Genomic DNA, 5318 nt, shown 5'->3' on the forward strand with positions numbered 1-5318 from the left:
GCTCTAAGTGCACTACATTGGAGCTCTAAGTGCACTACATTGGAGCTCTAAGTGCACTACATTGGAGCTCTAAGTGCACTAACATTGGAGCTCTGAGTGCACTACCATTGGAGCTCTATCTTGTATAGTGACATTTCTTCCTGACCAATGTTACATCCAGTCTCTTAACAAAAACCATGTTCTATTAACGTTCAGTGATAAACGTTTTATGGAATTTGCAAAGTTTGCTCACCAGGTATTAATCATAACTCCCACATTTGTAAAGGTTAGTAAAAATAGTTATTTACAAATTATGAAAAAATGAAAAAATGATGTATTAATGATTCAAAATGAGTTATTTGTCCTCCTGTATTATACCATTTGTGTCAGTATGAACAAACTACATGCTCTGTGAAAACAGACGTTGAGCCATGGATTTCTGTTGCACTGTATGAGTATTTCCACTAGATGGCGCTCTTGTATGCTGCACAGGCCCAGAGTCATCTCTGAAGCAGTTCTTATGAAAGTAAACATAAGATAATAGCCTTAGGTCTGGTTTCCAGGAGCAAGATTAGATTAAAGCCTGTAGATACTCCCTGACTAAAAAACAATTGAGGTTCTTCATTCAAAGTGCTTTTTAGTCCAATCTGTGTCTGGGAAACTGGCTCTTAAAATAAAAAGCACCTGAGAATTTATAGCTGAGTGGTCTGAAGAGGTGTTGTGTTTCCATGGTAGACTATATGTTTTGAACCATCTATAAATTCTGTTTTTAACCATGGTATAATTCTGTATTCTCTCCTTCTCAGATGAGCCCTGTGAAGATCTGAAACCACATAGTAGCCCCAGCCTGAGCCCCAATATGGACAACGAGATCACCGCCAAGGAGAGAGGAGTACTGGAGGAGAATAACGAAAAGGAGACGATGGACAGATATCAGGAGGAGGAGGAGGTAGAGGAGGAGGAGATAGAGGAGGTAGAGGAGGAGGAGGTAGAGGAGGTAGAGGTAGAGGAGGAGGAGGAGGTAGAGGAGGTAGAAGTAGAGGTAGAGGGGGAGGGGAGGAGGTAGAGGTAGAGGAGGGGGGAGGGGGAGGAGGAGGGGAGGAGGTAGAGGAGTTGGAGGAGGATGAGGTAGAGGAGGTAGAGGTAGAGGTAGAGGGGAGGGGAGGAGGTAGAGGTAGAGGAGGAGGAGGATGAGGTAGAGGATGTAGAGGTAGAGGAGGAGGGGAGGAGGAGGAGGTAGAGGAGGTAGAGGGAGGAGGATGAGGTAGAGGAGGTAGAGGTAGAGGGGGAGGGGGAGGAGGTAGAGGTAGAGGAGGAGGGGGAGGAGGAGGAGGTAGAGGAGGAGGAGGATGAGGTAGAGGAGGTAGAGCTGGAGGAGGTAGAGGAGGTAGAGGAGGTAGAGGTAGAGAAGGAGGGGGAGGAGGTAGAGGAGGTAGAGGTAATAGAGGAGGAGGAGGTAGAGGAGAAGAAGGAGGAGGAGGAGGTAGAGGAGGAGGAGGTAGAGGAGGTAGAGGTAGTAGAGGAGGAGGTAGAGGAGGTAGAGGAGGTGGAGGAGAAGAAGGAGGGAGGAGGTAGAGGAGGAGGAGGTAGAGGAGGAGGAGGAGGGGGAGGAGGTAGAGAAGGAGGAGGTAGAGGAGGAGGGGGAGGAGGCAGAGGAGGTAGAGAAGGAGGAGAAGAGGGAGGAGGAGGAGGAGGTAGAGGAGCGATTTTATTTATTGATGCTGTGTTAGGATGCTATTCATTGATGTTATATTTTGGTGGTTTATAATCATCTGGCATGTTGATAACACTATATGGCTCTTGACTTTGTATCCAGTTTTTAGCCTTGTACTGTATATATTTTACTCTTGTTTTAATCTATATCTTAATGTATATTTCATGTATATTTAATGTATGTCTTTTACCCTTGAATTTTAATCTGCTGCTTTTTTAAACGACATTTCTCCTCAGGGATTAACAAAATACCTGTCTAACTATGGGCCTTTCTAGCTCAGACAAGACTTACTTCTTACCAATCTGATTAACCAATAAGGCCCGAGAGTGTACCACGGCTAAGAGCTGAATCCAGGCACTCTGTGTTGCGTCGTGCCTACGAACAGCCCCTAGCCGTGGTATATTGGCCGTATATCACATACACCTGAGGTGCATTATTGCTGTTATAAACTGGTTACCAACTCAATTAAAGCAGTAAAAATAAATGTTTTGTCATATCCGTGGTATACGGTCTGATATACCATGGCTTTCAACCAATCAGCATTCAGGGCTCGAACCACCCAGTTTATAACACTGTATATATCTCTATATAACTAGGAGGAGGAGAAGGGTGGGAGGGAGCAGCTGGAGCCTCTGTCTGAGGAGCAGGAGCTGGAAGAGTTGAGGAGTCAGGTGCTGCAGCTCCTCCTGGAGTTAGAAGGGGCCCGGGAGATATCCAACAAACACCAGGAGGCTTTCCACGAGCTGCAGGGTAAGCGAGAAGTCCACGTGAAACCGCTAGCTAGTTATCTGTGGTGCATTAGCAGTGGCATGCGACGGTCACGCTATCTCCCCTGAGATCGCCAGAGACAGACTAGTCTCTAGGTCTGTCCTCAGTTCTTTGTAAATGTTTATCTCGGACAGGATCAGTTCCTCATCGTCCCTGAATAGAGAGCTGCATCATCGTTCTGGAAATGATGAGATAGTCAAACTGACTAAGACCTTAGTACTGAGGACATAGTGAACACATTAAGGCCTTAGTACTGAGGACATAGTGAACACACTAAGACCTTAGTACTGAGGACATAGTAAACACACTAAGGCCTTAGTACTGAGGACATAGTGAACACACTAAGACCTTAGTACTGAGGACATAGTGAACACATTAAGACCTTAGTACTGAGGACATAGTGAACACACTAAGACCTTAGTACTGAGGACATAGTGAACACACTAAGACCTTAGTACTGAGGACATAGTGAACACACTAAGACCTTAGTACTGAGGACACAGTGAACACATTAAGACCTTAGTACTGAGGACACAGTGAACACATTAAGACCTTAGTACTGAGGACACAGTGAACACATTAAGACCTTAGTACTGAGGACACAGTGAACACATTAAGACCTTAGTACTGAGGACACAGTGAACACATTAAGACCTTAGTACTGAGGACATAGTGAACACACTCAGCTCAATGCGTGCTGAGTTCAGTCTCAGTTGTCTACTGTAGCAGGCTCTCCAGTTGGGCTGGTCTGTGACTGACAGGCTCTCCAGTTGGGCTGGTCTGTGACTGACAGGCTCTCCAGTTGGGCTGGTCTGTGACTAACAGGCTCTCCAGTTGGGCTGGTCTGTGACTGACAGGCTCTCCAGTTGGGCTGGTCTGTGACTGACAGGCTCTCCAGTTGGGCTGGTCTGTGACTGACAGGCTCTCCAGTTGGGCTGGTCTGTGACTAACAGGCTCTCCAGTTGGGCTGGTCTGTGACTGACAGGCTCTCCAGTTGGGCTGGTCTGTGACTGACAGGCTCTCCAGTTGGGCTGGTCTGTGACTGACAGGCTCTCCAGTTGGGCTGGTCTGTGACTGACAGGCTCTCCAGTTGGGCTGGTCTGTGACTGACAGGCTCTCCAGTTGGGCTGGTCTGTGACTGACAGGCTCTCCAGTTGGGCTGGTCTGTGACTGACAGGCTCTCCAGTTGGGCTGGTCTGTGACTAACAGGCTCTCCAGTTGGGCTGGTCTGTGACTGACAGGCTCTCCATTTGGGCTGGTCTGTAACTGACAGGCTCTCCAGTTGGGCTGGTCTGTGACTGACAGGCTCTCCAGTTGGGCTGGTCTGTGACTGACAGGCTCTCCAGGTGGGCTGGTCTGTGACTGACAGGCTCTCCATTTGGGCTGGTCTGTGACTGACAGGCTCTCCAGTTGGGCTGGTCTGTGACTGACAGGCACTCCAGTTGGGCTGGTCTGTGACTGACAGGCACTCCAGTTGGGCTGGTCTGTGACTGACAGGCACTCCAGTTGGGCTGGTCTGTGACTGACAGGCACTCCAGTTGAGCTGGTCTGTGACTGACAGGCTCTCCAGTTGGGCTGGTCTGTGACTGACAGGCACTCCAGTTGGGTTGGTCTGTGACTGACAGGCTCTCCAGTTGGGCTGGTCTGTGACTGACAGGCTCTCCATTTGGGCTGGTCTGTGACTGACAGGCTCTCCAGTTGGGCTGGTCTGTGACTGACAGGATCTCCAGTTGGGCTGGCCTGTGACTGACAGGCTCTCCAGTTGGGCTGGTCTGTGACTGACAGGCTCTCCAGTTGGGCTGGCCTGTGACTGACAGCCTCTCCAGTTGGGCTGGCCTGTGACTGACAGGCTCTCCAGTTGGGCTGGTCTGTGACTGACAGGCTCTCCAGTTGGGCTGGTCTGTGACTGACAGGCTCTCCAGTTGGGCTGGTCTGTGACTGACAGGCTCTCCAGTTGGGCTGGTCTGTGACTCCACTGCCACCGTCTCACTATAAGGACAAATGAGATGGATGTGGTTATCTGTCCAAAGAGAGAGAGATGAATAAATATACTGTACATAATAAACATAGCATTACAATACATGGGTAATCAGACATAATAATATCATCTAATTTCAGCAAAAAAAAGAAATGTCCCTTTTTCAGGACCCTGTCTTTCAAAAATAATTCGTAAAAATCCAAAGAACTTCACAGATCTTCATTGTAAAGGGTTTAAACACTGTTTCCCATGCTTGTTCAATGAACCATAAACAACTAATGAACATGCACCTGTGGAACGGTCGTTAAGACACTAACAGCTTACAGATGGTAGGCAATTAAGGTCACAGTTATGAAAACTTAGGACACTAAAGAGGCCTTTCTACTGACTCTGAAAAACACCAAAGGAAAGATGCCCAGGGTCCCTGGTCATCTGCGTGAATGTGCCTTTGGCATGCTGCAAGGCATGAGGACTGAAGATGTGGTCAGGGCAATAAATTGCAATGTCCGTACTGTGTGACGCCTAAGACAGCGCTACTGGGAGACAGGACGGACAGCCGATCGTCCTCACAGTGGCAGACCACGTGTAACAACACCTGCACAGGACCGGTACATCCGAACATCACACCTGCAGGACAGGTACAGGATGGCAACAACAACTGCCCGAGTTACACCAGGAACGCACAATCACTCCATCAGTGCTCAGACTGTCCGCAATAGGCTGATGGAGGCTGGTCTGAGGGCTTGTAGGCCTGTTGTAAAGGCAGGTCCTCACCAGACATCACCGGCAACAACGTTGCCTATGGGCACAAACCCACCGACGCTGGACCAGACAGGACTGGCAAAAAGTGCTCTTCACTGACGAGTCACGGTTTTGTCT

The 5318-nt window shown here is 48.7% G+C and overlaps 1 long non-coding RNA gene across 1 annotated transcript in view; it reads left to right on the plus strand.

Annotated features, from left to right (window-relative positions):
- Window positions 1–1636: 1636 nt before the first annotated feature.
- The window catches only part of LOC135573326 (uncharacterized), a 4991-nt gene continuing 1309 nt past the window's right edge, over window positions 1637–5318 (plus strand). The window contains exon 1 of the long non-coding RNA XR_010464660.1: window positions 1637–2443. This is a non-coding gene — a long non-coding RNA (uncharacterized LOC135573326). The remainder of the gene's footprint in view (window positions 2444–5318) is intronic.

This window comes from Oncorhynchus nerka, linkage group LG9a (genome assembly GCF_034236695.1).
Source record: "Oncorhynchus nerka isolate Pitt River linkage group LG9a, Oner_Uvic_2.0, whole genome shotgun sequence".
Classification (NCBI taxonomy): domain Eukaryota; kingdom Metazoa; phylum Chordata; class Actinopteri; order Salmoniformes; family Salmonidae; genus Oncorhynchus; species Oncorhynchus nerka.